Source organism: Perognathus longimembris, chromosome 11, assembly GCF_023159225.1.
Source record: "Perognathus longimembris pacificus isolate PPM17 chromosome 11, ASM2315922v1, whole genome shotgun sequence".
NCBI classification, from domain to species: Eukaryota; Metazoa; Chordata; class Mammalia; order Rodentia; family Heteromyidae; genus Perognathus; species Perognathus longimembris.
The window spans coordinates 27948756-27970914 of NC_063171.1; the positions used below are offsets into that span (position 1 = coordinate 27948756).

The 22159-nt window shown below is 37.3% G+C and overlaps 1 protein-coding gene and 1 long non-coding RNA gene across 11 annotated transcripts in view; both read right to left on the reverse strand.

The window, feature by feature from the left end:
- Positions 1-12666, reverse strand: part of LOC125360267 — a 28312-nt gene extending 15646 nt beyond the window's left edge. The window contains exon 1 of the long non-coding RNA XR_007212673.1: positions 10283-12666. This is a non-coding gene — a long non-coding RNA (uncharacterized LOC125360267). The remainder of the gene's footprint in view (positions 1-10282) is intronic.
- Positions 1-22159, reverse strand: part of Dnm3 (dynamin 3) — a 492945-nt gene that overhangs the window by 192157 nt on the left and 278629 nt on the right. The window lies entirely within an intron of this gene.

Here is a 22159-nt window from a genome sequence, read left to right on the forward strand (position 1 = left end):
TCCTGAACATAATATTTAATCATAACCAAAGACCAAGCAGAAGTTTAAATTACAAGTCTCCCTTCCTGTTTTGTAATTTTTAATGATCATTTCACCCAAGTGGAGCTCAAGTTATATGATTATTGTCTATTCAGGTGTGTTCTGTTTTATGCAACTGGTAATTTCTAGAAGTTGAGAAAGGGTGAGTCACATTTTTGTTACAGTTCTATCAATATTTTCTCCAAAGACAAACATCATCAGATTGGACAGAACATTTTGGTAACATTGGACTTCCCTGACTCATTATTTATTAACCAGCCTTCTCTCAAACAATGATAATCTGTAGACTGATATTAAAATGCTCCACACAATGAAACCAGTTAAAAGGACATAGTTGCTTAGTCCCTTGTAATGAGAGAGAGTTTAGTTAGGCTTTGGGGTGCACGTTGGCAATGTACTTTTGGAGTGCACTTGGGAGGTTTGGCCAGGCAAACAGCAGGTTCAAGCCCATCCTATATTATGTATAGAAAGATCTAGTCTAAAAGCAAAATGAAAAATTGGTGGGGGGGGGGTAGCTGGGGAGGAAGGAAAGTGGGAGAAAAATGAGGGAGGAGGTTATGTTTGATAAGAAATTTACTCACTACCTTATTATGTAACTGTAACCCTTGTAACCCTTCTGTACATCACCTTGAGAATACAATTAAATTTTTTTAAAAGTGAAATTATCATTTCATATTCTTCTCCTTGTAGCTGTGATATTCTCAAGTATAATTCCCTATTCAGTTTGTTTTTTTGAAAAATTTGATTCATTCAACATGTATTAAAATGTCCCAGTCACTATGAGAAGTTTTAAGAGATGCAACATTCAAAAATATGCCTCCATTTATAACTAGTAGAAGAAAATACATATATAAATTAATGAACTATGACACGTAAAATGTAGATACATGATTTAAAAGTAGAATGCTTTAAAGTATGATCAAATAAGTCTCTAAAAAATACTATGTACCAAATTTGCACAATGAAAAACAAGTAGATTAAATAAACTTAGACCAATTAAATAAATACACTTAGCAAATAATGGCCTTCAAAAAATAAAGCACCATGCCTTCATGACGAATCTCACCAAGTATTAAGGAAGAAGCTCTCTATAATCTCTTCAAAAAATAAATAAAGGCAAAGAAACATAAATAAAAAGCAAAGAAATATAAATAAAAGCAAAAAATTCCTCATTTTACAAGCCCAGATTTAAAAAACAAAACCAGAAAAAGTCACTATGAGAAATGAAAACTAAAAACCAATATTAGTAAAGTAATGACACTCAATAAAATATTATCAAATCATATCCAACAATATATAAAAGGAATTAAACCCTACACTCCAGCAGTATGCAAGACTGGCTCAATATTTGAAAGTCCATTAGAGAAATCTTTCATATAAACAAGTTGTATTAATAGATGCAAAAAAACATTTAAAATTCTCAGAATAAAAATTTTAAGATCTAAGAATAGAAGAATTCCAGTTGAGAATGGATTTGCTACCAAGAATTCACAGCTAACTTAGACATGATGGAGAAATTACATGGTTTTCCCTAAGACCAAAAGTAAGGAAAAACTTTCTCCTTTTACTACTCCATTGAGTATCATTCTGGAAAGCCTAGACAATGCAATGAACAAGAAAATCAAGTAAAATTGTATCAAGTGAAAAATGAATACAACTACCTGTGTATATAGATAACATAATTATCTATGTGCAAAACATGATAAAAGTGCAATAGAATAAAATAAACTCCCCAAACCAATAAATTATTAAAGCAAGGTTATAAAGTAGAAGGCTTGAACCAAGAAAATACAACTAACGTATCCCTGACAAAATAGCAAAGGAAATTCAGTGGAGAAAATATAATCGTTTTTGACAAATATGATCAAGTAAATAAATAAATATCTATATGCAAAAAATGCTACATGTTCATATGCCTCACTTTCACAAATTTACTTAAAATGTATCAAGTATTTAGATATAAAACACATAACTATAAATTCATTTTAGAAAATGATCTTGGAAAAAATATAAATTAATTTGGTTTTAAAATCACAATGTATCTCTGTATCTTATCTGAGTACGTTGGAAACCATGTATACTGGTATTAGAACTAGGAAACTGAAAGGGAATACCAAAATCGAGAGACACAGGGTAAAAAAGACAAATGGCTACAAAAGCAATACTTGCAAAACTGTTTGGTGTACATGAACTGAACAACTCCTGGGGGGGAAAGGGAAAGGGGGAGGGGGGAGGGAGGAATGAGGGAGGAAGTAACAAACAATACAAGAAATGTATCCAATGCCTAATGTATGAAACTGTAACCTCTCTGTACATGTTTGACAATAAAAATTAAAAAAATAAAAGCACAATGTATGAAAGAAAAAATGAAACTTCATTAAATATACTTCTGATCTGTAAAAGACTGCTAACAGAAGAATAAGAGAAGTAGAGCAGAAAAACTATTTGCAAAATACAAATTAAACATAGGACTGATAACTCTATCTATATTCAATGCTTTACACATATATTTGTGTGAGTGTGTGTAAGGAACTCTTTTTCCATAACAATAAAAAAGTAAACAGCACAATTTAAAAAGAGTAAATATATGAATAGACATCTCTTCAAAGGAGATTAACAGAGATGCAAATTGAGCATGGGAACAGATCCCAATATAATATGTCATTAGAAAATTTACAAGTTAAAGCATTAGCAAGAAACTATTACACACATTTTAGAATGGCTAAAATAAAATACTAGACAATACCAAACAAAGGCAAGGATATATATAACATAAACTCACAGGTGCTAGTGAGAATACAAAATTGTAGTCACTTCTGAAGGGAATCTGGAAGTTTCTTAGAAAACTAAGCACTGATCTTACCACACAATTCACTCTTCCATGTTCACCCATATGAGATAAAAACTCATCTCCACATAAATATAAATAGCAGCCTTTTTCATAAGGGGAAGGGAGCAGGAGGGAAGAGGGGGAGGGAGGAGAGGTTGGTGAAGGGAGGCAGGGGGAAGAGAGGGAGAGGGTGGAGAGGACAAAGAGAGATGAGAAAGGAGAGGAGGAAGACAGGAGAAGGGTTGGAGCAGGAAGGGGAAGAGGAGGGAGGGGAGGGGAGGGAAGAAGTGTGGGGAGAAGGGGAAGGAGGGAGAGGGGAAGAGAAAGGAGGGAAAAGGATTTGGGAGAAGAGAAGAAAGAGGAGGAGAAAGGTGATGAAGGAGAGAAGAAGAAAAGGAAAGGAAGGGGAGATCAAAGCTACTAAGCCACAAAACATATGGTAGAATCTTAAATGCCATATATACGTACATACGTATGTATATACATACATACATACATATATACATACATACACATGTATATACGGTTTACTGGTGGTTAATTGAAGATAAGAGTCTCATGAACTTTCCTCGTTGTCTCCCTTCAAACCAAGATCCTCAGATCTTGCAGTTGTGAGACACTGGTGCCCAGCTTAAATGCAATATTTTTAAGTGAAAGAAGCTAGTGTGACTCCATGTCACATTGATTCTGACTATTTGATATTCTGGGAAGAATGAATAGACAGAAAATAGGGGACTTTAGAGTAACAAAACTTTTGTCAAAACTGTATAAATGTGTCACTACACCAAGAGTGAAACCTACTCTCAAGTATGGACTTTAGATAACAATAACAGTTGTTAATAAAATTGGTAACAGTTTATCAATTTTGGCCCATTAACAGATATACCACAGTAATACAAGATATCAAAAACAGAAAACTAGAAGACTAGAATACTAGAAAGCATGTAATTTAAAATGTGCTCAAATTTCAATAGATATAATGCTTTCCTAGAAAGCCTATAACATTTGAAACACTATAAATGTATATTTTAGCAGTACAACATTTAAAGAAATGGCTAACTTAGGGGTGAGGGGTAGAGAGTGGAGCTCAAGAATATAGGAAGAGATGCCTGAGTAAAGCTTTGAAGGGTGAATCAGAGTTTGCTCTTCAGGCAAAACTGGGTAAAAAAAACAATCTAACATGTCTAAATTTAAAACAATAAAAAGCTATTTTTCATCAGATTCTAGAAGCATAACGAAAAGCACATCCGTGTTCAAGACTCAAATCCTATCTCTGCTATTGAGAATACAATGAATCAAAAGCTGTGTATTTTCTCTAAGTGGAAGCTAGAATTAATTTACAAGTATTTAAGTCAATACTTTGGGAGGTATACAATTGTCCACAAATGATTCATCTGAATAAGTTAGATATGGGGGACAGCTCACACAGTATAATTCTTTAGAAAGGCAAATTCAAAGTTCAACAAAATTAACACCAGGAGAAGGGAATTTGAAAGGGGTGGGGTTAAGGGAAAAGGGGTAGACAAATGAAGAAGGGAGAAGGGGGTCAAGAATCCAATCAATAGCCAACAAAATTAAGAAGAGTGAGGGAAGGAGTGGGTTGGAAGGATGTGCGAATGCTGAAAGGGGTGGTACTCACCAAGATGCATTGTAAGATTGTGTTGAATAGTAACTTCTTTGTACAACTACTTAAAGATTAAAAAATAGGTAAGGGCTGGTAATGTGGCTTAGCGGTAGAGTGCTTGCCTAGCAGTAGAGTGCTTGCCTAACATGCACGAGCCCTGGGTTCGATTTCTCAGCACCACATACACAGAAAAGGCTGGAAGAGGTGCTGTGGCTCAAGAGGTAGAGTGCTAGCCTTGAGCAAAAAACAAAAACAAACAAACAAACAAAGAAGCCAGGGACAGTGCTCAGGCTCTCAGTCCCAAACCCCAGGACTGGCAAAAAATACATTAAAAAAAAAAAAAGGAGTAGGTGAGAGTCTGAGTATTTCACATTATTCTGTACTGATGTTTCCTCTCACAATCAGGGGGATGTGGCCAATGGGAAAAGTTTCTCCCTTAGAGGAGACATTCTGGATGCTGTTATTGTCAGATCTGAGAGACATAAACCCTGTGGAATCGTGGTTCACAGCCATAATTCATGAGGTCTTGAGGACCCAACAATCTTCGAAAATCATTTTGCAAACATGTGTGATTCTCTGAGGAAAAGAATCCTCAATCTTATGGTGGTTTAGTGGGTATATGACTCGAAAAAGTTTCAGAACCACAGGTATAAAATGGGGTACACTTGGGGAGGAGGGTGTTGGCTAGACATACCCTCTAAAATTTGTTCAAGAATTGATTCTGATTCCTTTGGCTGGATTAGTCCTGGTTAAAAAAAATGACTTAGAGCAGCAAGAGGTAGAAACTGTGAGATCAAAAGTGGCAGATGAGGTGGGCGCAGGTGGCTCATACCTACAATCCTAGCTACTCAGGAGGCTGAGATCTGAGGATCATGGTTCTAGCTAGCCCAGGCAGGAAAGTCTGTGAGACTCTTCTTTTAGCCCCAAGAAAAAGCAGAAAGTAGTGCTTTTGCTCAAGTGGTAGTGGGCTAGCCTTGAGCAAAATGGGCTCAGGGACACTACCCAGGCCCAGAGTTCAAGCCTCAAGACCAACAAAAAAAATTTTTCAAAGTAAAAAAAAATAATAATAAGGCAGATGCCTGCATCCCAGACCTCTCTCTAAAATGTCTAAATTTTGTACTAATTCCATATGTTATCTACAAGATAAAACGTAGGGCACATTGTCCATCTATATTATTCCTTCCCCCTCCCAAATAAAAAAAAAAGATGAAATCTGTTTCTTTCTACCCTTGGTATTACTTTACAGTGTTCAGGAAAATAGAAACTGTATTTTATCACAAGCATCTTTTGTGTGTGTGTTTTTTTTAAGTCTGACACAGGGTCAACAACAAAGTCTACATTCCCAAACCCTTGCCCAGCTCTCTAGGTCATGTTGTCTTTCTGGTTTATATCTCCACATTTCTTGGAATTTGTAACCGACATTTAAATTAACTCTTATGCACTCTGCACTTTGAGGTAAAGTTGGTTGTAAGCAAAAACAACTTCAAAAGTCTACAGTCACTACTCCCTTTTGGACCCAAACACCCAAGAGACACTCTCTCATCCCCCAAACTCTGGAATGTCTCCCCAGAAAGTGAATTTAAATGACATTTCTGCTTATCCTTATTTTTATTGTAATTACTGCTTAACAGCATTTAGTTTTTTGCTTTTCACTTTTCTTTTTTTTTTTCCTTTTTGTTTTGCAAATGAGTTTTACTAAGCAGAGCCTAACATCATAAAATGATGTAAAATTTAACAACTGTTTATAGTAAGTCTGCTTGGAATTGAAGAACAATTTTTATTTAAGGATAGGTCAAATTCCTCAGAACCAAAAAAAAATCAAAATATAGCTCCTAAAACATTTCTACAAGCTTATTATTATAGTGGAACTAATCAATAAACTCTTCCAAATTATTTTATTTCCATTTTCAAAACCAGCTGTAAAAATCAACTTAGTTAACTTGATTGAATTATTTCACTGTCTTCCTTATCTAGCTATGAAGCCATGCCTGTAATGTATTTACAATAGAACCTCATGAAAATGGCTAAACAATTACAGAATTCTCAAAGAATGAGTCCTCCTAAGCGCACAAACACATTAAAAACACTTTGTTTGGGCCAGGTTGCTATATAATTGTGAATTCAGTGTGACCTTACTTCCCTTAGAGACCTTTTGGAATCCAGTTCTTCTATCAGCCTTTCCTCCACCAAGCACATAGAAGGAATTAGGTGAAACTCTTACAAAACATACATACTTTGGTTTCCAATAGAGAGCTGAAAGTTTCAAACCACAATCCAATGCTTTCAAAATGGAGTTTTCATTTCTCTTTGAGCTCTCCACTTTTTCCTGTTAATTTCAATTTTGCTTCACAGTGTGAGTGTAAAATGGGAACAAATGCAAACAGGAAACTTAAGTAGTCTCAACAGTTTGAGGTATTCCCACACAGAAGGGGCTAGCTTTGGTACCCAGAGTCCCTCAAAGTTTCTGAGTTTAACAGACCCTTGAACTAAGAAGAACACAGCCTAACAAGGCTTGCTAGTCTCTTCTTTCTGCTCTCTGTCCACCCTTTGTCATCTCTGCCTTTACTCCAGGCACTTAACATTCTCTGCTGCTTTGCTGCTCTGTTCAGAGCCAAGTATCTCATGGATAAACTACCTACAAATTCTGGAGTGTGCCGGAAGACCAGTTGAGGGATCAGATCTCAGCTCCACAGTTCACTCACCTATAAGAGTGAGTCAGACAAGGTAGGAAGCCCTTCAGAGGTTTGGATTCTGTATATGTACAATATTGGAAAACCTAAGACAGCAGGGAAGATGCACACATTAAGTCAAGGACCCAGATCCAAATACTCAATAAATTCAAGGGTGATTTCTCCTCCATTCTCACTTCCTAGTTTTCATCTCAAAGAAGATGGAATAGTTTTAAATAGACAACATGAAGAGAGCAATATCCAACAGAAACAATGTAAAAAAATAGGGAGGAAGTGAGGCCTCATTCCTCATCCTTGGGAAATATTCTGGGGTCTGCTCATGCTCTCTCCCTATCGTTGCTGAATATAAAGGCTGATCAAAAATGAACATTTCTCATCTTCTCAACAAAATTAATTCTAACTCCTTGGTGTTTTTTTTCCAATTACCCACTTCCCAACTTTGTACCTCTGCAGATGTGTTTTATTTTATGCCATATATCTTAGAAAAATTGTATAATTTACATGGTCTGAAATCTATTTACTGAATTTGTTTAATTTAAACAATTTTCTTCATTTAATAACTCAGATAGGCTGATGCTAGATGGGACTACATATCTAAATGTCATATCAGTATGCTTGGGATTGTTTATGTGTGATCATCTTTCAAGTCTTCCCTTGCCTGTAATCCTAGCTACTCAGGAGGCTGAGATCTGAAGATCATGGTTTGAAGCAAAGCCTGAGTAAGAGAGTCCATGAGACTCTTATCTCCAATTAACCACTAGGAAATTGGAAGTGGCACTGTGGTTCAAAGTGGTAGAGAGCTAGCCTTGAGCATAAAAGCTGAGGGACAGCTCCCAGACCCTGAGTTCAAGCCCCATGACTAATGAAGAAAAAAATAAAAGAAAGAAAGAAAAAGAAAAGATACTACAGATCTGGTGACATTTGTCTGTTTGGTATTGGAAGAAATGATACTTTCCCTCTACTATTTTCTCACTTTCTCCACGTCTGTCTTAGCTGTCAATACCTTTCTTTCACTCAGCATTCTCTGCATGCTTTATAAGGATTCTGGGAGTGAGTGCTACTGTCACTAGGGAGGATGTGTTGTCTCTCTTATGAGACAGAACCATCTAAGTAGACATTTAATATACGCTGAGATACTCCCACAAAATATACATTAAAAAAAAGAAAACAGAAAAAAAATCTTACTACAACCTAGGAAGTTTTCTGATTCAATGGCTCGTTCTACTACAAAGATATAACCAAGTTTCTGTCTATACCATTAGTAATAATGTACTTAGGTTTTCATTTCCCTGCCAATTAAGTCTTGTCATTGTATTCTTTTTGTATGACCTTTTTGGGGAGGTTATCTAAATTATTTTCTTTAATCTTAAGAGTTGCTTTTTTCCCCAAGTTTCTCTGAGCTATACAATGATTCCAAGTAACATTTGTTCACATTTCTTTCTCATTCGCTGACTGAGCTCACGGAGACCAGGGGGACTCAGGTAAAAATTAGCTTTGCATTCCCAGGATTTGGCCTAGTGCCATTCAAGAAACATTTGCATGCCTAGCAATATGTTTGCCTCCCTGGAGTAAGCAGTGAACAAGAGAGTAAAGCTCCTGGCCTCCTAAGTCTTACAGTAGGGAATGTATACCCAAATAAATAGATAGTTATATATTGGAATGAACGATTCAAGGAAAAGTAAGAAGTGTCACGAGGGAATACACTAGAGGAACTAGAAGGAGAACTCAGGAAAACTTCTTGGATAAAATATTACATTTCTGTTGCATCTTCTCACTGACAGATATAGGCCTAGAGTGAGAAAGAGCTCCCCTCGAAGGAATGGTGGGAAAAGACCACCAGATCATGGGAGTCAGCTTAATGACTTCACATTATATCCTAAATGAAACTCTGGCTACTAACAGTTTAAGCTGGAGAGTATTAAAATCTGACTTACCTACAAAACACTGCCCTGGGACTACACAGGAGAAGGCCCAGAGGGAAAGAGCTGAGGGGAGGGAGGCACACTGCCGGGGCACTGAAGACTGCCTCCACCAGGCTGCTGGCCCTGAAGAGGGCAGGCCTTCAGTGCATTTGAAGATAGGATGATCAAGACTTGGGAATGGATTGCAATGTTTGAAATGAAGGAATGACCAATTACTCCTACTTCTCTGTCTCCTACAACAACACGTTGAACATTTTTCTTGAATGCAAAAGACTGGAGCAGTAGCTAATCTGGGAGAGCAGTGGGGATGGATAAGAAATACTATGTACAACAGATGGAGGATGCAACTATAAGCATAATGACCTTCAGACTGTTCCGGTGAGTAGGGTAGAGACAGGTTCTATTTTAAATAGAGGAAATTAAAGCATAGCAGTTAATTCAAAATGAAGTGATTATGAAGTGATACAACTGAGCAGATATCTCAGATTTCACTGTTCTTTCGGTGACTGTTGTTTCCAGTACTAGTAATTCCTGCACACTGCTGATTCTCCAGCAAGAAAATATTTCAACATCCTTGCCAAATAATTGGCAATAATTGTATGTGACTGACATTTGATCATGCGCCAGATCACACACATATCCCTTACAAAAAAAAAAAGTCCATATTTCACCTATGGTTGGAGTTTGAGAGTCAGTCATTGTATTTTCCTGAAACTGCTACAGAAATAATTCTAAGTATTGGCCAAAGTCTTACTGATGGCCTCAAAAGTTAATATAAACTTACTGGCTTTGATTTGTTAATTTTGCCAGTCTTGGGGCTTGAACTCAGGGCTTGGGCAATGTCCCTGAGCTTCTCTTGCTAGCATTCTACCACTTGAGCCACAGTCCCATTTCCATTTTTTTCTGTTTATGTGATACTGAGGAATCTAACCCAGGGCTTAATGCATGCTAGGCAAGTAAGTGCTCTACCACTAAGCCAACTTACTGTTTGTTTTTAAAGAATTCTGCATAATGTAGAATATTTTCAACACCAAGAAATTATACATTCATAAGTGTATAAAACAAGCATTGTTTAACTTTCCCAGAAATTATTTGTGCTTGATACTGAAACTAACTAATTCAACTGTATCTGTGCTAGGTACACTGTGGAGATTACACAGAGAATAATAATAGGCACTATAGTGTGTGGTGTGTGTGTGTGTGTGTGTGTGTGTGTGTGAACAAGCCATCTTCTCATCTGCTTTTGGGTTCATTACTTTCCTCATTCTTGCCACCAGACATAGAACAATTCCTTTCTCCAACCAGTTCACTTGGTTTTTGAAAAATAAATCCCATTTGATCAGTTCTTGGCAAAGTATCTCAGTAAATGGATTAATTCATTTTTTGATAGAAATTGTATTCTGTAATTATGACATTAAAATAATCTTTAAATTAAGTAAGTAACCACAATTGGACTAATAGTTCTTATCCTCAAAATATAGTGCTGACACTCTTCTAATACTAAATTTTCATCACAGAATTATGCTGCCAACTGTAGGAACTCTGAATATTGGAGTCCTTAAAAATCTTCAAGTATCATGAAAGATGGGACACTCAAAATTTTCTACTTTTCATTTTCTGTCTCTGAATAAAAACAGAAATGCATTCTTAGTCCTCAGGGCCAATGAAGTTCATAAGTCTAATTGCAATGGGGCAGGCTGGCTAGGTCAGTACTTTGGGCAGGCTTATTGTCCCTTAAGTTCATCTTTATTTTTGTTCTGATATAGCACAAGAGAAATCAAGTCTATAGCAAAAAAAAATGCCTTTAACCAAAATTAGCTGGATTTATTGTGGGATTTAGTTATCTTGTTTTTGAGGATATATTTCTTGGAATATAGAGGGAATAAAGTCTCCTCTGGCACGATAGGTGGCTGGACACCAACCTGCTAACATTTTTATTTACAGAAGTGCTGTCTATAGTGTCTTTGAGCCAGTGATTCCAAGGTCATATGTTTACTTCCATTCTCTTCTTTTGCTAGTGAGAAACATCTTAAGGAGTAATCTCTTTTCTCCCACCTCTCTAGTTCCTTTGGCTGGCCTGTGACTATGAAAAACAAATCCACAAAACACTCTCACATTTTTTTCCTTCTCTTCACATTGTTCTCCTACATGAACGTCTCCTCTGTGAAAAAAATTTAACACTGCCTATTTCTAATAACAAAAAGTTATAGTTTATGACAACCCAGAACTCAAGGAAATCAACACTTAGTCTTACAAACTCATACATACTATGGTGAATTGGTATGCTTCAACTTCGGACAATAGCCACCAAGAACAGCCCTAAGGCAGCTTGATTCATCAGCACCCAAGGAGTTAATGAAGAAACAAAGGCACCAAGAACATACACAATTATGACTGGACTGGATTTGCTTATTCGGTTTCAGTCAGAGACCACAACTTCGTTCAAATAACCCCAGTTTATTTTTGAAGAAAAAAAAAAAAGCTCCTGTCTTCAGACAGGATATGGGGGAGGAGTTAAAGGGTGATGTTTTACACATGCACATCTGGATACAGTCCAATTATTTCCCTTAAACATTCCCCCAGTTGTTTTCATTTTGCTCCATGCTTTGGCATTCATAAACTTGTGAGATTAATTGTGTGTCAGCAGTCTGCAGGCCTGGAGTTGGGCACCACTTTGAAATAGCAAGGCAGCTACAAAACAATTCTGTACATACATAGTTTTTTAAGAAAGGGAAGCATAGCCACACAGTTCATCTTTGTTTAATATCAGGGCATTGACATAAAGAAGGTAGTGTAAATTTTATATATGCTCTACTAACAAAATGTGTGTGTGTGTGCGTGCACACGCGCATGCATAAGACAGGACTTATCAAAAATAAAAGGGGGGGGACTTACCAAAAAGTGCAAGGGAGAATTCAGGGTTAAACATTTGTGTTGCTTTCATTTGATCATTTTGACAAGTGTCAATAGACTTCATTCTTTATCTTAGAAATATTTTAGTGATTAAAAGTCACCTTTGCCAAAAAAAAAAAAAGAAAATCTAAAGTTACCATAGAGGTGGTGAAAAAGGATCCTTGTTTTGAATTGTATTTTGAGAAGTCTCCTATGCTATATAAAAGCTGAAACTTGACGCCCTTGGCCCCAGTGTTCAGACCACACAGCCCGCTTTTGAGTATGAGGGGGTTGAAGCCCTGACCCCCAGAGCCCAGCAAACTGGCCTCACTTGGTAGGTGCTCAGGAAATGCGACCTGACAATAAAAGACCTGTTTTCTAAATGTTGGAAACCAGACAACTTTTTCTTGTTTGGCATTATTTTGCATTACATCTATGACAAACAAACAAGCCTACTAGATGTTGTGACATTTTCCAAAGCTAATGTCACATGGTATAGTCAGGTTAAGAGTGAGGGAGAGGTAAATACCCACACATTCTTAACTAAGCAGAGTTCTAGGATGGTTCTTTTAAGACATCACCAACCCTCTACACTAACACAAAACCTACAGCTGTTGGCAAAATGTTGTACAAACCTCTCAGATATGATTAGGGTTCAAAGAAATGGTGTGCTAATCCTCAAGGACAAGGAAGGGAAAAAACACAAACTTTTCATAATGTAGTTATTTCTTCAAGTACCCTGTGTGATGACAATGTTTACCTATGTCAAATCATAATCTAAGAGTAAACCCCTAGTTATTCAAGTCATAAGAGATACTGTAGGAATTGTACTAAAACCACTTATCCTTACAATATCCCATTCTTTTTAGGTAAATGTGTTTAAAAGCCACTGAGGAAATCGGGTTCCTCTCCTGAAAAAAGGGGTACATCTTATCAGCCATGTGTACTCATAGGTAATGAGGGCCAAATGAGGGAGAGAAAGTCATTGAAAAACCACAGAGCGAGTGACATCACTGGTCTATATTAAAAATCCAAAGTCCAAAACAAGAGTTTAATCCTTACATAAATTAATTTACTTATCTTAAAGCTAACTGGAATTATGGTAACAAAGCCACAAAGACAAGATTGATTCATATACAGCAAACTGCCATGAGCTGGTGCTAAAGATGGACAAGAGTAATCCAAAACAGAAAGCAACGTTGCTTCAAAACAACCCCAATGCAACTCTGAGACATGATACTTACAACATCTGTGCAGAAAAAAATTATGCTTTACTAAGTAAATCAGTTTCATTTTCTGAGCTTATCTTCTAATGGTGGAGCCCCTCTCATAGATTAAAATCCTTGGTACACATATGCTTGGTGAAAAAGCTAATTCACCACTCAGTTTTAGTTTCCTTTCCTTACATATAAGAAAGAATATCTACTGTGAAAAAAATATTTTGAAGCATGAAAATGAGACAGGAAGAATTTTTCATAGTGGCTACTTGGCACTGAGTAATTTACTTGAAAATAGTAAATCAATATTTCTAAAACTAAACTGGGAAAATATGTGCAAAATTAAGCAAAGCTACAAATAATGCCAACACAAATGATGAAGCACAGTACTGCTAAAACATACACCAATCTCTATTAACTACTGCTGCACATACTTTTCTTAATTGAATCAACTACAACAGACTTCTCTAGAGGCCTTTTAAGTCTAGCAGCTGTTTTAATTATTTTAATAAACATTATTTTAATAAATGAATATCTTCTATCATTTTAATAATGATGGTAATACTATTGCTTATATGATAATACTACTGCTGATATAATCCTTATGTCTAAGTTCACCTCAATTATTCTGATTATAGAATGGTACCATGAGAATGCTAATGCCTTGAATTCAATGTCTGAGTATTAGAGTAAAAAGCTCTATCAAAATTGAGATGCGGCAGGTTTAGTAAGAAAAGCTTTTAAACTCTACCAATGTCCAAAACAAAGGTCACAAATGGCAATTACACACCAACCACTGGGACTTTTTTACTAGACAGCACTGTAAGAAAATGAGCTCACGGCACTGAGAGCCACAGGGCCAAGTCAGAAAGCCCAGATCTGTACTGATTTCTGTTATTGCCACATAAAGTGCCAATTCTATAGCCTTTGGCTCTAGTCGTTGCACTAGAGGGTCTCCCTGGCCCTTCTGCTTTGCCTGGACAGTCAGACACTGAAAGGTTCTAGGCAAGGAGAGAGCACGTGGACAGAAGTAGAGGTGAAGGAGAGTTTATTGGGGTATGCTCCCAGGTGCCTCTCTGGTCGGGATCAGAGAGGTGGCGCCTGGGCCTGGCTCAGGCTCAGGCAGGGTTTATATGGCAGGGGCAAAAGGCAGTTTGGTCAGTGATGGTAGTGAGCACGTGGCTTGTTGTGCAAGTCTGGGTGGTTCCAGTTGGTCTCAGGCTCGTGCTTCTACGCTGATGCAGGTGGTATTTCCCGATAGGAAGGTGGTTTATTCCCAGCACCTGTGAACCTTCCAGGGGCCTAACATCTGCTGGTTTATTCTTGGCACCTGTGAGCCCTCCAGCGGCCTGGCAGGCAACACCCAAGTCTTGGGGCAGTCCTGATGATCTATAATTTTACTATATCAATCAATCAATAAAATCATTTTAAAATTAAAAAAAAGAAAATGGGCTCAAATGGGTGGCACAAATCTATTTCAGCAGTTTGTCCTTAAGACTACATTAATAGCTATTATTTCTGCCCTGTTTTAGGTTAGAAGGAGATCACTACTTTGGTGTTCCATTTTTTAGACAGGCATGAACTGCTGTAGTGATACTGGAGTTTAAACAATAACTTCAATTCTACTGACTCCATTTCATCTCCACAGGTAACGCTTAGATATCTTGCAATCCTGCTTTTTATCTTCCCCATCATGATTGACAAGGAAACCTGAAGGTCACTGATGATCAACTAATGACAAACCCAGTGATTTATTACTACTTCTGTCATTGATGGTTCTGTGTCACTCTGAAGCTTTAATAAATAAAGGTGCATTCTCATTCTCTTCTCTCCTCCCTTCCTCCTTCTACCATCTTACAGTACATTCTCTTACTATCTTGCTTCTCTGACTGTTCCATCTCTGCACATTTCCCTAACTTCTGAATCCTCCTACTCTTCTTTCTCCTATCATTTTCACTTCAATGCAGTACAATATTAGTCAAAAGGAAATTCCGAGATGTGTACCCTTAGGAAGATCCAAGGGAAGCACAGTTTGTTTTTACTAGTTTTGCCTTACATGTGCCCAAATCATGGAACTGTCACTTTTTCCTCCAGGTCCACTGTGAGAACACACAGAGCCGAAGTGTACAGGGCTTTCACAGGCAATTAAACCTATGGCATTACATTTTCTATTCTTATTGTTTCATCCCTCATTGGTGTCCCATGTTTAAGCCCTCATAGAGCAAGTAATAAAGACTTAGTCCCTAAGTTTTTAAGCACTTTAACTTATCCATTTAAATATCAGGAAATATACGAAACTTTAAAATCCAAGTTATTTTAAATACTCTACTTTCAGAATTACATGTTTTCTCTCAAGATCAAAACACATCATCTGTAACTTTTCTGTGACTCTCCTCACACACTTGTTTGAGCCCATTCAGTCACCAAGTCCTCTTTTATTTTGGTCATATTGAGGACTGAACCCATGCTTAGGCATGCTAGGCAAGCACCCTACCACTGAGGCACACCCAGAACCATATTGGGCATCATTAGTTCATTTTTGTGCTAGTCCTGGGGCTTGAACACAGGGCCTGGGTGCTGTCCCTGAGCTTCTTTTGCTCTAGGCTAGTGCTCTGCCATGTGAGCCACAGCTCTACTTCTAGCTTTTTAGGGTTAGTTCAGTGGAGATAAGAACCTCATGGAAATTCCTGCCCAGACTGCCTTCGAACTTCCATCCTCAGATCTCAGCCTCCTGAGAAGGTGGGATTATAGGCATAAGCCACCAGAGCCTACTTTTCTTTACTATTTTTACCCATGTTCTTTCCTTTGCCTCCCTATATCCATAGCCCTACAACAGGATTTTATTGTTATATCAAAACTATGGGAAGGTTTAGGTATAAATGTTTATTCTTTACATATTCCTTAGGAATATATGTTTAGGATTTACATAAATTAACCTAGTGAACTGAAGACTAACTGGAATTATAACAATGAATCCACACAGCCTGCAGGGCAAATTGCCACGACACTCTGACATTAGACAAGAGTGACCCAGAACAGAAGGCAATATATTGTGTCAAAACAACTCAAATGTGGGACACGATAATTGCAACATCTGGATAGATAAAATTATGCTTTAAGTGAATCATTTCTCATTCCTCAGGCTTATTATCTCATAAATTCAAATCATGGGTACATATGTGTTTGGGAATAAACTGATTAGCCAATCATGGGTGGTTCACATCTGTAATCCTAGCTAGTCAGGAGTCTGAGCTTTGAGGATTACTGTTCAAAGCCAGCCTGGGCAGGAAAGTCCATGAGGCTCTTATCTCCAATAAACTAACCCCCCCAAAAGCCAGAAGTGGAGCTATGGCTCAAGTTATAGAAGCTAGCCTTGAGCATAAAAGCTCAGGGTCAGTGCCCAGGCCCTGAGTTCAAGCAAGAGAGAGAAAGAGAGAGAGAGACACACACACAGACAGACAGACAGACAGACAGAGACAGACAGATGACAGGGGGAGAGAGGGAGGGAGGGAGAGCTAATTACTCTTGGTATACCTAAACCTAAAAATATTATCCTTAATATACCTAGTTTTTCCTCTGATGTTCCGTTTTTCCTCCCCTTAATCTTCACTTTCTCTACTATATCTAAGCACACAAAACTTTCTATTATTTTGAGTTGATCAATTTTCAAGTCAAAACTTTCCAGCAGTTTCTTTTAGGAAAGAACTCAATTAGTCCAGATCTTCTCCTGAACTTATCTTTTCAGCTCTGTATTCGTTGTCTTTTGCTGCCTAACAAATTGGCCTCGGACCAAGAAGCTTAAAACAATAAGCATCTACTATCACATGATCTGTGAGTCAGAAATCTGTGACAGTCATGACTTGAGGTCTCCCATGCCAACTAGAGCTCCAGTGATCTGAAGACTCCAACTCATTAATCTGGCTACTGACAGGATCGGTTCCTGCCACACTGTGGTGGTTACTCAATTACTTTTCTATTGGAGCTGTAACATATCGCCGCAAGCTTGGTATCTGAACCCAATGCATATGTATTACACTATAACTCTGGAGATCAGAAGTCTAAAATAGGTCAGCACAGCTGCATTTTTTTTTTTTTTTTTGGCCAGTCCTGGGCTTGGACTCAGGGCCTAAGCAATGTCCCTGGCTTCATTTGGCTCAAGGCTACCACTCTACCACTTGAGCCACAGCGCCACTTCTGGCCATTTTCTGTATATGTGGTGCTGGGGAATCAAACCCAGGGCTTCATGTTTAGGAGGCAAGCACTCTTGCCACTAGGCCATATCCCCAGCCCCCAGCTGCATTCTTAATAAGGTTCTGAGAATGAATCCATTTTCTCCCTTTTCCAACTTCTAGTGGCCACCTGCAATCACGTTCATTACTCCATCCTCCAGCTTCAAAACCATCCAAATAACATCTTGGCTCCTGCTTGACCTCTGCTTCCATTATATCTTCTAAGTCTACCGATTCTCTTTAGAAGGACCATAGGACCACACTGGACTCACCTAGAAAATTCAAGATAATTGCTCGATTTCAAAAACCCTTTAGTTACAAATAAGCTGTACAATGTCACTTCTGCTACATCAAAAGACACATGCACAGGTTCTACAGATTAGAGGCTATAAATGAGTCTCTTTGAGAAGGTTAGAAAGGATATTTTTTAGCCAACCACAGTCATTCATGACAGCCCTGGCAGAATGTGATAAGGCTTTCTACAAGGGTGTGGAGCTGCCTATTGAGATACATCTTCTACCTTTCCCCAATATTCAGCACATTTTTAACTCTTTCAACAGGACCTACTCAAGTTCCATTTACCACAACTATATATAGCATATGATAAGGCAAATAAAATGATGATAGTATATTATATGGCACACTGATGTTAACTATAGAATTACAAGGTTCTTTTATTGGTGTTATCTATGTACTGCACTTCACATCAAATAAAATGGGCTTTTGAAAGTCACTGGAATTAAATGCTGGATGATCGTGTTAGGTCTTCATCATCAACTGAAAACTGTATCTTACATTTTCTGTTTTCCCATGCATAAACTATAACATCAGTAAGTGCTCAATAAGAATTACTGAATAAATCATTTTTTGTAAGTTTTGAGGACCATATACATATATATATATATATATATGGTTTAGACAAAAGGTAAGCTGTAAAAGAGGAGTGTTCACAAATTCATTACTGAGTAATTGTCAGAATATGTGCCTTTTGCTATTTTTCTGAAAGTGTTCCCACTATTTCTGCTGACCTAATCACAGTCTTCATGTTGTCTCCCATGTGGACAACGACAGCAATTTGGAAAGTGCTTAATTGGATTTGGGAGTGGGCATGCATGGCAATGAAGCCAGCAGACTGCTATTATAAATAAAAGTCTGGTATTTTATCATTAAAATTTCACATGCTACCATAAACTAAATTTACTCCATACAGAATAAGATTAAAGTTGGGCTGGGAATGTGGCTTAGCGGTAGAATGCTTGCCTAGCATGCCTGAAGGCCTGGGTTCGATTCCTCAGCACCACATAAACAGAAAAAGGAAGAAGTGATGCTGTGGCTCAAGAGGTAAAGTGCTAGCCTTGAGCAAAAAGAAGCCAGGGCCAGCACTCAGACTCAGTTTGAAGCACTCAGGACTGGCCAAAAAACAAAGCTAAACAGAATAATTTTTTTAAAAAAATGAGAAGCCCACTATTCATATATCTATTTTTAAAATGTGAAGCCACTTAGATAATTTAGAGAAACTTTCTGAACTATTTTGAGATGTCACCAATAAAAAGTTTGCTAATATTCACAAAGAATTATTATTTCAAGTTATCTTAGAAGATAAAACTGAAATGAAGCAATAGCTTCCACAAGGAATATAAAACAAAGAGAAAACCTATCTTTTTTTTAATCTATATGTCATTCATAAAAGTCTTAGCAACCCATCCATCTTTCTCTCCCTCCCTCCTTTCCTCTCATATAAGGTAAATTAACAAGCAATATTAAATGGTAAGGAAAGGAAATAGTAAGTAAGACACAAGCTCTATAATACTAAGGCTTTTGTTCAAAAGTGCCAGCCAAGGAAGATAAATCACCAAGGTGTAACTTGTCAGTCCTTTCTAAGCCAAACAGCAAAAATCAAAAACTAGTATCCAAGTCTCATATGCTGCCAATGAAAAAAAGTTGCATTAAAACCTTCTAAAATCACTTATAGACACATTTATTTCAAAACGGAACATACTCACAATGGACTCACAGTTAAGCGGGAAGGAAGCAATACCTTGTGTTTAAAACTTAAGGTCACACTCCATCAATTTATATTTCCTTCCTGAGCTGAGGGACTCAAGCTCAGGCAAGAAGAAGAAAAGAAATTCATTCTTATACTCAATCATCACATGTTTAACGTTCTACTAGACTACTTCCAAGAAATATTCCCTAATCTTCAAAAACATGGTAGTCTCCTGAGTCCAGAGAACACACTGTGTAAAGAATTCCATCATTTTAAAATATTACTCATCAATGAAATAATGAAACAGAGTAGGTTGTCCTTAGAACTTACACTCTTTTCCTCAGCCAGGTCAGAATTTAACGTAGTGATTTCCTCTTAGGTATGTGGCCTCTACATAGTGTTGTACTATCTTAGATTTGGCGATATCTTTATATTCACTTTGCAAATAAAACACTATAGGTCTGGGAAAAGCTAAGATTAAACTTTTGAAGAGAAAAATGAATGCTAAGAATTATCTATTAAGTGTAAGGATGAGATAGGGAGATGGGGAAGAACAAAGGAAGGGGCGACATTGACCAAAAAGCACTGGACTCATAACCTAACTTACAAAACTGTAACCCTTTTGTACCAATACTTAATCATAATAAGTATTAAAGTAGAAATAAGGTATCTGAACTGCTGTTGCTAAAGATGATATTCTAAGCTTTGCCCCAAGTTCTCTGAGGCTGTTTAAACTAAAAATCATCATTCTTCAAAAGAAGAAAAAGAGATAAAACTACATGTAATTCACATAAGTCATAGAAATTTATGGCAATTTCAATTAACCCAGCATCACCCATTTAGTGCAATGGGCCTATAATGTACATATTTATAATATAACCATATATGAGATGTCCACAGCCACAGACACTCTTGCTATTTGTCTTATTAATGAAGTTTTCTCCAAAGTCTCCCTAAATTTCCCCTACGGCTCCTTCCTATCCACAAGTTCAAGGACTCAACTAGAATATTTTTAAGAATCGAACTGAGGCTTAGTAGTATTAGTGGTTACCCTCAGAAACACGAGGAGTCAATACATAGCTCATTTGAAAGCTAAACACCTATCGGCAAGATTGTGATTTCCATAAGACAATACCCAATTGAAGACATGAAGAGTATGATTTCATGAAACTCAATACACTGCATCTTTCACAGGTTACAGCTGAGAAGAGAGGGCTTAGAGTAACTAGGAGCCCAAGTGGCAAATAAGGAAGAATTTTACCTATTCAAGCTGTGGGAGTACATGATCTCAAGTTCATGTGGCTTGATAGAAAACTTTTTAAAAATGTCAGGGGGCCAGAGATACAGAGTAGTAGTAGAAGATAAAATTCTGAGCATGCATACAGCTCTGTGTTCAACTGGGGAGGAGGGAGGAACAAAGAGGTAGGAGGGGAAAGAAGGAAGATTTGGAATAAACAAAATGCCACTCAATGTGGAATTTCATTCCAAATTGAAGAATAGAATGTTGTTTTATAACAGGAGTTTCATGATTTTATTGATAAGCAAGAAATGAAACCTGAATGATAGGAATAAAGTTAAAAAGAATAATTCCATCATACCCATACATAGACACACATAGACACACGCACACACACACACACACCTAAACACTACTAGCTCTGCTATTCTTAACTTTTACCTGACACAAATATTTACACCTTTGAACTTTTCAATTCTATGTTTATCCTAAAATAGATGCAGAGTTTTATCCCTTTGCATATTCATCTGTGCTTTTGCAATTTGTCATGTACGACCTGCAAACCTATCTAATTATACAGCATCTACAAGTACTCATCAATGCATAGTTCTATAAGCAATGAGTGTCATGTGCAGAGCTGGCTGTGGATATCTTGCAGACTTCAGGTCTGGCTTAGAGCTTCCTGCATAGAGACCTGCTGTGCATTTAATACTTCCAATGAGGCAAAGAAGGCAAGAACAGGAAGAGAAAACTTTCAACGAAGTCAGGTCTCTCAGAGACCCCATATACTTCAATTTCTTATGGAGACAAGCCAGGGCATTTAGTTGCTCATGAGCAATTCTAATCACTCCAGCACCCTGTGGGTAATCCAGACACATACTTGGAGTGCTTCCAGAGAGCTGTTCTCAATCAGGCAATTGTCTCAACAACAGAACAATTGCACACTCAGCCCTATTTAAAGCATCCTCCCTACCCTGACCACTAAACCTTTTGTTAGAATATACAAAGTACCCTTTTATCTTCGGTGTTCACAGACACAGGAAGAAACAATAGGCCATAATGAGGAAATGGAAGGTGTCCTTCCTTATTTTTTTTCCATTGCAGTATAGTGAATATCTCAAGAAAAGTTTGAAACAAAAACAGGGAAATTATAATAGATGAGTAATAATCAAAAGACATTCATTCATTCATGAAACAAGTATTTGCCCAGTGTACTACAAGCAGAATGTCTACTATAGCAGAATGAATTATAAGTAGTTAAAATAGGTAAGGGAATATTTGTGGAACTCTACAATAAAGCAAAGCTATTCAAGGAAACAGCATAAAATCCATGCATGCAAAGAACATAATTACTGAAGACATGGTATGTCCATGTTTTGCCTTTGTAGTCTTTTATCTGAACATTCTAAAACATCAGGTGTTAATCTCCACTTTTCAGGAAATTACACTTTTAAGAAATCTTACTGTACTTGCATTTGCAAGACAGAGTTTA